General features: G+C 46.6%; 1 protein-coding gene across 3 annotated transcripts in view; it reads right to left on the minus strand.

Moving 5' to 3' along the window:
- The window catches only part of MBNL2 (muscleblind like splicing regulator 2), a 113,768-nt gene extending 103,568 nt beyond the window's left edge, over positions 1 to 10,200 (minus strand). The window contains exon 1 of one of the 3 annotated variants that reach the window (XM_064440665.1): positions 10,031 to 10,200. The gene's annotated coding sequence lies outside the window, so the exon portion shown is untranslated. Of the gene's footprint in view, positions 1 to 9,293; positions 9,315 to 10,030 lie in introns of those variants that run through there. The other 2 variants (XM_064440673.1, XM_064440668.1) reach the window with 2 other exon arrangements.
- Between the last annotated feature and the right edge of the window lie 1,196 nt (positions 10,201 to 11,396).

Consider the following 11,396-nt stretch of genomic DNA (forward strand, 5'->3'; position numbering starts at 1 on the left):
TTGTCCACCAAAAAGTTCCTAAATTACCAAAAATACTACTTCATATAACTACATAAGGGAAGATTACATTTTCTGCAGGTAAACCAAGTATTCTTCTCATGTTCTATGAAGCTTCAGTTATCAGCCTCTAATGTATCCCAGATCCTGCATATAATTCAAGCAACGGCTGCAAATAATAAATCTTCTGACCGGTGCTGTAATGAGGACTCTCTAATTATCCTTTAAACCCAAAAGTTCTATTTTATTACTCCATTATAAACCCAAAGGAAAAAAAGATGCCAGTGAAACTAAGCTACATTTTTATTTTTCCCATCTTCAATTAGCACAAAAACAATTCAGCTCGCTCTTTCTAAACCATTAAAATTATCCTATTGGTTTTGCACAGTACCGCAGTACAGGTGTAAAACATCCCATTGCTATTTAACAGGTGATTCTAGCTCCGGTTTCCTTACAAGCTGCCACTTAACAACCTGAGCCTGTAGGGTACATGCTCAGGGGCATGCAGCAAAAAATCCGCAAGCAATCTTCACTGTAAACAGAGAAAATCGGCTCCAGGAGGCTTCACAGAAAATGAGAGCCAATTGGATAATTTTTGTTTTTTAAAATCAGTAAGAGTAGGATTGAATCTCTCACCCTTTTATCGCAATTAATAACCTGCACATGTAAGAGCATTACTTTGGCAAGGAGGGAAGGCCTGGAGTATGTAAGTACAGGGTTTTATTTTTTTCTGTGAAGCATGGATGACAGGTAGGAGAAAGCTATGCCAAGTGAACTGTTGGCAAGCAACTAGTCTTTTGGTTAGCAGGCAGCTCTGTTTTGTGAAGTCTATGAGTTTGTGTTCACATAGGCAAGTGCTTTTCTTTAAACAGCAGTGTTACATGCATTCTAACAGTCACGAGTTTTGCACCAAATTTCCATTTTCACCTCAAAATACATAGTTTTGTTTCAGCCTGTTCTCTGATTACCGTGAAGTGCCAGGAATACCTTTATTTGTAAAACGTTTTTAAACATTACGTGTGGATCTTTGCCTAATTTCTCTGCCACATAATATTATATACACGATCATGAACCTTCAATTTTTCCCACTGTCATGCAACAGAAACCAAAAAATAAGAAGTTGCATACACAGGAAGAAACAAGAATTGTTTGCACTCAGGAAAAATAAGCAAAAAAAGTAAGAGTAGTGAAGAGCATGAAACAAGGCCCTCTAGCAGAAGCACTAGGTGTGGGATAAAATAGCACCCAGAAGCCTCGTTTCTGACGACAGCAGGTTTCAAGCAGGGCATGTCAAGATTTAATCCCACCACCTCAAAAATGAGGTACATTACAGAAAGAATGCCTCAAAAATCAAAATGCACACAGGACTTTGTTCACCAGAGGTCCAAAGACATAAAGGAGAGTTTATTTACAGAGAAAAATCTGTAAGTGGATAGCATCCAGCTTTCTAACACGGTGTACTTCACCTCTTCTGTATTTTTCCCTGACTCTCCTCTCCTTCCCTCTCTCACAAAAAAAAAAAAAAAAAGTGTTATAAAACAGACAAAGCCATTCATTTGGCTATTCCCCCTTGCACCAACTCTAATAACAATAAAATATGAGCACTAAGAGTAGTACTAGGAGAGCCAAGATAAAATTAGAAGGCATCCTGTCTGCTACCTTTGGCTTACTTAAAGGTAGTACTAGGCAAAAGGGACTGCAAAGGAAAAGGCAAGGTACAGATTACACAGATCTTTTAGTGTGGGTATATAGTCTTATGAACTGAATATCGTACAGCCAACTTCACTGCAGCCTACCTGCCCTCTTGGCGATCACAATGCCACCTTATCCTCTGAACCCATCTTTGGCGGGCCCACGAGGAGGGGTTTGCCTGTTTGGGCAGTATTAACCATCAAAGAGTTCTGCCCCTTCCCTCTGGGCTGGGTGACACCAAAAGAAACCTGTTGACAAAAATAACCTGCAGGTCCTTGGGTCATAAATACTTAGGCCAATGATACTGATCTCAGTATTGGACACTGCAGCATTACCGCATGAACTACAAAGCTGTACTGAGGACATGAAATTCAGTTTACTACCAAGCATCCCACAGTAGCTGGTCAGCTCAGTTCAAAGTTGCCTAAAAAATTCTTCATTTTTTGGGAATCCAATACAGGCTCCTAGAAACTTTGGTAGGAAGAAACCTCTGGAGGTTACATAGTCCAGCCTCTGACTCAAAACAAGACTATCATCAACAGTAGATCAAGTCAGCTGTGGCTTTGCCTTGATGAGTCCTGAAAAGCTCTGAGGACAGATAATAGCTTCTCTGGATGACCTGCTGCAGTGCTGCACTACTCTCCTAGTAACAAGATTTTCCCAACATCCAGTCTGAATCTCCAAAGCAACAATTTTTTGTCACTACCCCTTGCTGCCATCTGGCACTACTAAGTAGAGTTGGGCCCTATTATCTTCCTAACCATCCTCCAGTAATTGTACACAGCTGTAAACAGCTACTGGATTGTCACTTAGCCTCCTTTCCATCCAATTAAAGAAGACCAGCTCCCTCAACCTTCACCTCTATTCATAACAGTAGCTCTTCAGTGGATCTAGACACGGCAACAGGACGTCATCTGAGCTGGAAATACTGCCTTTGACAAAAGCAGTGACCGTGTGCTCCGTTCCCAATGGATGAACTAGAGACTTCTATATCTTCCATTTACTGTTGGCAGCATATACAAGGGAATATCACTCAGATGTTTTGCATTTGCTTCTTTTGATTCTTTGAACTGCTGACAGAAAGGGTAGGTTAAAAAGCTCTGGATCCTGCGCAGAAAGGTCCACAGAATTTTAGACCTTACTATTTTGGTGCTCTCAGATATTTTGCATATTGAATGCACTTATATTTTACAAAGATATCTATAACCAAGCCACCTAGCAACAGAAAATTAAGTTACCAGGGCTTACTTTCTAGAAGAGTTCTTTATAGGTCCTTCAAAACCCCAAATTTGATAGAGACACTTCCAATTATGGCCATCTTCATAGATTCCTTTTTGAGACAACGTAGTATCAGGCATATTGGCAGCTCAAAAAAAAAAAAAACCCACACAAAAAAACCAACCCAAACCTTTAAGGATATCCCATTCATTCTGCTCCTTTTTTCAGTCTATTATGCAGGAAGCAACAAATAACTATGAACCCACTGACAAAATCCTGCTGAAGTAAGCAAAGTTGAACTACAGCAGTTTCAGTCATTCCTCCTGTTTAGAAAACTCATTGTCTCAACCCTGCAAGCCTTCTGCACAATTGTACACAAACTGACATTTTCCCCTTTCCAGTTTGTTTCCAGCAGCAGACACCACCAGAGACTCAGCAGCAGCAGTGGGGACCAGCTCTAGCAGGTTTGGCACTGCTGGTACCACGTAAGAAAAAGTGCTTCAATCATCTTTGAAATTTGTAAAGAAGAACGAGCTAAGCTTCCTAGAAAGTGAGAACAATGCTGTAATAATCCTCATGTCAGCCCTAAGGCCATTGCCACAATTCAGATGACCAGACTGCTCTGCTGCTTCAAGAGGGAGGAGTATTGAGCTCCACCCGGCTCTGGCCTCCAGTTATTGCCACACTATTAGTCAAGAGGCCTCTTTATAGCTCAGAAAGCATATTGATTTTTCTTCCCCCTTCCTCTAATTCACAACAACGAGGACAGGTTATTTCAAGAAAATGACTGACTGAAGCCACTGACAATATCTCCTTCTGCTGGAACGTGCCTTAATCTTACCATTACGGCTATTACACCCTCACTTTTCTATCCACACTCACCACTGCTCCCACAGGATGCATATCCAGGTCTAACCATTCCCAGGATTCAATAGCTTGCACTTCCAGAATCACAGGGTGTCCATGCGTCTCCCATGGCACCCAGCGATCTGAGTAGCATAGCCCACTTCATATGCCATAGTATAAACTGGAACAGGCCGTTCAAGGAATTAGGAAAAGAACCAGAGAAATCAGATACCTTCTAAAAGCTTTAAGTAGCAGGAGAAACACACTACCACAAACAGGAAGCAAAGAGCATAAAGCATTATGAAATTAAGTGAATTAATTGAGTAACACAAGACCTAGCTCTAACTGCCAACAGGCAATACACAATCCCAAGAGTGAAATACCTGATATGCATTGCATCACCCAAAGCTGTCTAGATGAGATCTAAATCCCATGTCTTTTTTTTTCCCGCCGTCACAATACAGAATCAAAGACTCAAGGAGAAGCAGATGGCAGGAAGCACTTTGTTCACCTGTTCTTCAAATATGAAATCTAAGGTGCCTCTGTAAGGCATTTTTATTAAATTTCATTAATCCAAAAAGCTAAAGCTAACGTTTATTCACTTAAAGACTATAATAAATGCATGGCTTTAGGAAGGCTAGCACTAATATCTTGTAACAGAAGGTAGCAAAATGTCCCCAAATGATAAATCTTGGGAATTTCAACAGATACGTTGACAAGGTTGAACATGCTGAAGTCCCCAAAATTAATCTTTTCACATTTTGTATCAAAAGCCAGTTTCCTCCCTTTGCACCGTCACAGCTCACCTCTGGTTCAAGTTGCAGAGTTGGTCGTATTTTTGACCTGATCCTTGACAGAGAAGCTGAACATTAAGGATATCACAACACTACTGCTGTTACAGAAAGGGCATCACCTCACTCAAGCAAGTGAAAGAACATCCAGTTTCCTGGGAATTTGAGAAAACCTCAGTAGAGCAAAGACCAAGAAACTCCAAAATCTTCTCCAACCTACAAACAGCCAGCAGGGCAAGGGCCTGAGGGACCCAATAACTGGTACCACTAGCAATGATCAAAGATAGAGTCAGCTCCTAACAACTACTGCTCCAGTAGCAAACCCCAAAATCACCTTGATGTTTTGATAACTCACCATATACACATATAGGACAGAATTTCCTGATTTGAGAACAGCAAATAAAGGCTGAAATAATTAACACTTCAAAGCCTGTGCTAAGGCTTTCAGTGCTTAGGGCCTGCGATGCCCATGCTGCGCTGCAAGGAAATGCTCTACTTCGTGAAAACCTTGTGGGCACTTGGAAAGCCCTCTCAGGTAACAAAAATGCACTTCACCCCTACCCACCAACAGCCAGCTTAACATCTCAAGTCTAGCACATTTAGACACCCCTGTACCTTAAACCAGTTTTTTCTTCTGAGACCTGTGAATTCAACCCATACTCCTTCCAGTCTTAAATCTGTAATGAAATACTCAGAAGTTGCCTTCCTCCTTGAAAATGTAATAGTCCTACTATTGCTGAAGAAACTCACCATGGACGTACTGTCCCAGGTAACCACTGGCTAGTGCCAAATCTCCCATTCCTGAAAAAGGTCAGTAACGAAGCCAACTATTGACTCATTTAAATGAGCCTAATGCTACAGACCAGGGACACCAAACTGAGGAGAGGACATGGACCTTCCTATACCTCAAATTATCTCTTGTCTGAGGAGGTGTGGGCTCCTCTGAGCCCACTCAACCTCCCAGACCTTCTTTTTGAGACCATCAGGCACGCAATATTTGTCTCTCACCAGGAGGGTGGGGACACCTCACAAGGGCCCACAGAAATATGATGAAACAGTCTGGGTTCTTCTTGGATAAACTAGGAGGAACGGGGAAACAAGCAGCAGTACAATCTAGCGGTAGTGGGAGGTTGCTCCCCCATCACGCGATCCTTCCCCGTAGACACCTACAAAGCTCCATTCCCCCATACTGCTTTCTAACATCAGCATCAAACCACCAGGTGAACCAGTCAGAAAGTCTCAAATTCTCTCAATGTGGACACACGACAGACCTATTTATCCTTCAGCACAAACAGCTGCAGCACCATCAAAACGAGGAGTAGCTGAAGTTAAGCCTAAACCTGGAATTTGGCAGTGAGCAGAGGAATACACTGGCAAGAGTTTGCAGCCACAGACAGACCCTGGGTTTGTTGCTTTAAGGTACGTGATCCCAACTGGTCATAGGTCAGAAGTATTTCTGGACTTTACACTGACATTATACTTTCATATTGAAACCTTACTCAATGACAGTGTTGCTGTCTCAGCTCTATCTAGGCAAAGAGTGACCTGCACCTCCAGTATGCTGCAGGAAGCTCACGAAGCCATCCAGTCTAGGAAATTTAATTACTCCAGAACGTGCTATGTCTTTCCCCACTAATACAGCTGCGTACCATCATCCACCCACCTTCCAGCCTGCGTCTTCACAGTGCTCAAACACCTACCCACAACCTTACAGCTTTGTGGCCCCAGCCCTGGGGAGCAAAAGGGCTACCTTGGGCTCCACAAAGGAACAGTCCCTGACAATCATCATTGTCATCAGTCACCCAACGTGAGCCAAAAATGTTGGCATGCAGCTGCGAGTCAGGATAAACTGCTGAGTTATTCAATACTTTAAGCTCTTTGAAGAAGCCTACTCTTCCTTCACACCTGTAGTTGATTGAGCCATACTGACTACATTTTTATTCCAAATTTAGTTGAGTGTTTCGATATTGCATTTCTCTGAAGCCATAAGTGAATTGATTTTGTCAAACCCAGTTATCACAAATATTCCAACCACAATGATCAAGACAGCAAAAAGCACAGGGGAAATATCAGCAGTAGAAAAGAGGTTGTTTTTGTTTTTAAAGGTTTATTCACCAGAAATGAGTGACTTGAAACTGAAAAGCATTTCTGATCAACACTCTTCCTGACTTTCACTTCAATGACATTTTAATGAACACTTTCTAACTAGCTCTACTTACGTAAAGTTGCAAATGAACGTGGGAGAGTACTGAAGAAAGGTAATGGGGGAGAGAAAAAAAAAAGATATTTCAATTGGGCATTTTATTTCTTGGATGCCTCTGAGAAAATGCATAATAATTCATCTGGGAAAAAGATTCGATTGGTAAAAGACATCTGGAAAGGAGTAATAAGTAGACAGAAAGAGTCTGAATTATGATAGAGGGACATGAAAAAAGAAGATACAGTGAGATCTGGAAGCCAATTAGGTTACTCTGTAATTCTGCAAAGATGAAGGTAGCATGCTCACATCTGTCCTGAGTACGTCAGCCCCTGACTGCTAACAATAAACCACCAGAAAAAAAATTATAGAAGAGCAGTAAATGTGATTGTAGGACTGGCTGGAGCCATCTGAAGTGAGATTTCTACCCTGGTAACTGACAATATGAAAATACCTTCTTCGATAACAGGTTTAATATGGTTCATGGTTCTTTATTTCTGTTTTTATTGGCAGGTTGGACCAAATTCTGAAACCTTCCAGTAGAACCACAATAAGACCTATGAGGGCCTATTAAAAGTGTGGGGGAAAAAGGCAATATAAACAAACAGACTGTTCATTCACATAGCATGGCATGAGTTTCAATGAGAACATGCCAAGCCTAAATAAATTAGGCTGTATAATTTTACTCGGTAGCGTAAGGAGTAAAATAATCATGCAGTGTTGCTGGGATTCCAAGAGCTACCCAGAGGATGCAAAAACATCTAACACCATCAAGCAGCAATGGGAATACCAATTTAATACGCTTTTTCTTCTTCCTGCCATATTTTTTTAACAAAACTTTTCCAATGTCTCGTAGCCAAGCTTTTAACCCAAGAAAAAACAAGAGTAAGAAGGTTGCCAAAATGGCAGTCACGTGCCACTGGTGGCAGGGTTCATATACCACTTTTGCTACGGTAGGTATACCGCAGTTTAAGGATGCCTAGCTTAGTAGAAAAAGTAGTCTAGTACTGCACGCTACAATTCTAGAGACTCTGCAGCCAGCAGAGAAACTACAGAGCAGCTGTAGTAGAAGAGATGAAAATTTCACCCACCAAGTGTTAGCAGCAAGTAGACTTTATTTTTAATCTTCTTATGACAACTGTTATTCTATAAAAGCCAAATTTAAGAAAATGATGCTCAAATGAAGATTTCAGACTCACAATCCCAAACATACCAACGCCAAAGATTTGAGATTTTGGCAGGTCTGCTCATGTCTAAAAACAGGCCATTTCTTCAGAGAGAGGGCCATAGATGTTAAAAGGAGAGAAGTTTCAGAGGGAAAGTCTGTTGAGGTGACACGTGGCATGTCATCCACCCATCTATCTGCACAATGCAGGAGTACCACTCCTGTGGTAACAGCAGGGAGACCACAACAAAACAGCCCATCTCTTTGGCTATAGGAAAACATGACCGTGTAGCCCCCATCCTGCAAGTTACCTTGGACGGGCAGACAGACCCTTCCACTAGTGCAAATCACCAGTGTAGCCCATTGATATTCCAAATGTCACACGCACTTAGATGCACCATAGCATAGGCCAGCAACTACAGTGAGTGCCAAAGAGTGACGTGCCCAAACTCGGAGCTCCAGCCTGTGTCAGAAGTTTTGTTGCCAAAATCTCCAGTGAGCGACACCAGCTGGCACCCCCCACCACGTCATCCCAGGAGAGAGAAACCCACCCTCTAAAAGCGGAAAAAGTTGACACTACACGAAAGGGCCTTGTCCACAGCGGGAAGAATTACAGCAACAGCAGCTGTACTGGGTGTATGCAAATGGCATTAGTGCCAAATAGGAGTTACAAATTGGCATCGCTGATGCTGAAGCAACTTTTTTAAAAATCATACTCAAAAGCACTAAAGAAGCTTTCCACTAGTCCTTAACAGTAAGTTTAGAGCATTTCCCAGAAGAGCTTGAATATGTATTTGGCCCTAACGCCTACTACAGGTACTTTTTTCATTTATACGGTGTGGTATGTGCACACACGAAGGGAAAAGAGAGGACAGATGGCTACATCTATGCATATTTACCAAGGTACAAATACGACGTTAAAATCAGAAGCTCTAGGCCAAGTCACATGTTAAAATTAATTACACTTCCGCTACTACCTACAAGTCCACACTGCTTTAAAAATCTACAAGTCTGAACAAGATACGTCAGTGTGACACGATCGCTTAAGTATATTAATCCCACATGGATATCCTCTGCGGCTGAATTAAAGGCATACAAGTTGTTCCATGCTACTGTTCAAATACATATTCAGCAACATTGCTGATCCCTGTTCCGCCCCCCCCAGCACAAATGCAAATGTCTAAAAGAAACGGAAAACAAAACATCTGGAAACAGAAGCCTACAGGCAACGTTCCAGCCCCAGAAATATGTGCGTATAGTCCGTGTATACACGGATAAATACGCATGCATGTGCATACAAGGAATGAACGTATTGAGTTTCTGCACAAAACTAGTAGTCAGAAAAACAGTTTAATTTATGGCGGTTTTTCTCTCCTGTTACACTCACCTTCACGGGTGGCAACCCCCCCTCCCAACACCTGCCCAGCGTTATTCCCTGCTGACCACGGCGAGCCCTGCGGCAGCGGGGGGCGCGGGGGACATGGGGGGCGGGTGGGGGGTTGCCGATTTGGAGGAAGCCGCCAGGGCGGCCACGGCCCCAGGGAGCCCTTTCCCTCTCCCTTCCAGAAGTAACAAAAACTTAGGACTCCCGCTGCTCCCCGCCAGCACGCCCTGCCGAGCGCTGGGCGAACACAACCGTAAATCACGGCCGGACCCGACGCAAGGGGCGGGCAGCAGCGCCCGCCGGCTCCCCCGGAAAAGCGAAGGGGAACCGAGAGGCGGGGGCAGGGGGGCACCCCAACAAGTGCCGGGCTGGGGGCGCCTTCCGGGGCCCTCGGCGGGGGGGTAGCAGCAGCAGAAGCAGCAGCAGAGGCCGAGGAGGGCTCGGGGGCGACCGCCGCCCGCCCAGGTGCGGCGGGACGGGCAGCGGCTCGGCCGGGCGGGCCCCGGCGGCCGCTCCCCGCGCAGGGAGGCGCCGCGGGCCGCCGCCACCGCCAGGCTCCGCCGGGGCCGCCGGCACCGCCGCGACCCCTCCCCGGGGTGGCGCAGAAACGAAATTCCCGCCGCCGCGTCCCCGCAACGTCCCCGCGCGGCCCGGCCCCGCGGCGGGGGGACGAAGAGGGAGACGCGGCGGCACCCGCCGTGCCCCGGCCCCGCAGCCGCGGGGCGGGGAGGCTGCCTTACCTCAGAGCGGGGCGCGGGAGAGCGGGGCGGGGGGAGACGGGACACACGACGCCCGCTTCTCCCACTCGGGCGGAGGCGGAGGCGGCTCCGCGCAGCAGCCTGTCACCTCTCCCGCCGCGACCGCGACGGCGGCGGCTGCTCGCGTAGGGGCGGTCCGGCCCCTCCCTGCCGGGGCCGAGCGCCGCGCCGCACCGCCCCGGGGCCGGGCCGGGCCGGGCCCGCTCGCCCGTCCGCCCGCCCGCCTCAGACCGCGCCGTCCCGCGGCGGCAGAGACCGGCGCCGGGGCCCGGGAGCCGGCGGGGGTACGGGCCGACCCCGCGGGGTTTTGCCGGGAGCCCGGCCCGCCCCGGGGACAAACCCGAGCGTTTCCCCCGCAAAACAACGGGGACGGCAGCGGAGAGGGGGCCAAAACACTGGGTGTGAGGCGAGTTGTCCCGCTTCCTCTTTATTGCTGGAGCCACGGAGCGTCACCGTTAGTGCCGGCGATTTTCCGGAGGAAACTAGCGCGTGGCTTGGCTCCCAGGGCTCATTCTTCCCCGATTTTGACCCGAGTTCGTGAACGCTTTCTGCTTCCCTTAAGTGACATTCCCGGGGGGGAAAAAAAGAGCTGTCTCCTCGCCCGCCGCAGCCAGCGCAGGCCTGGGGCGCCCCTTGGCCCCACCTCGTCCTCCTCCGAGCCGCTCTCCCTGGAGCAAGCCTTGGCACCTTTCCCTAAAAACCACAGGATCTCCCCAGCCAGAGAGAGGGGAGCTGCGATGGTTCCCGGTTTGCCTGCAGCCCGTCAAACTCTGTTTGTGCTCTGCCGGCTGAAGCCAAATGTGGGGTTCAGCTGACTCCGGCTGTGTGTCGTCCCCCCCCCCCATGCTGCTGTCCCCTCGCTAACTAACCCCTGCTCCCCTGTGGGCTGCAAAGGCCGGAGCCTCGTCGGACAAACCCCACAATTCGTTTCCAGGCGTTTTGGATCCCTGAGCAGGCTCTCCAGAAAGTCAGGCAACAAGGAGGTGGTCAGGCACGGCCAGGGGTGAGGCCACAGCTACCCCACTCTAAGTGTATCTAAATTGTTGCAGCATCCCGGGGCGGGGTGGGGGGGGGGGTATCAAAAAGTATCTGCACTTTACTTTCAACTAAATTCTTTTAGTCTGTCCCTAAGGTGTTCTGCAAGAACCAGTAACTGAACTTTCAGATTGCTGCTCCTGCCACCGCCAAATGGGTCACATTTTGAGAAAGAAAGTGAGCCTTTCAGCTTAGCTGCCTCTCTTGCCATTCAGAGGCTGAAAAAGAGACAAAAAGAAAATCCTTTTTTTTTTTTTAAGTAATGAGCAGGGTGATGAATTAATATTTTAAAGCTATTAGGAAACCAGTTCTT

This window comes from Phalacrocorax carbo, chromosome 1, assembly GCF_963921805.1.
Source record: "Phalacrocorax carbo chromosome 1, bPhaCar2.1, whole genome shotgun sequence".
In the NCBI taxonomy this organism is placed as follows: Eukaryota; Metazoa; Chordata; class Aves; order Suliformes; family Phalacrocoracidae; genus Phalacrocorax; species Phalacrocorax carbo.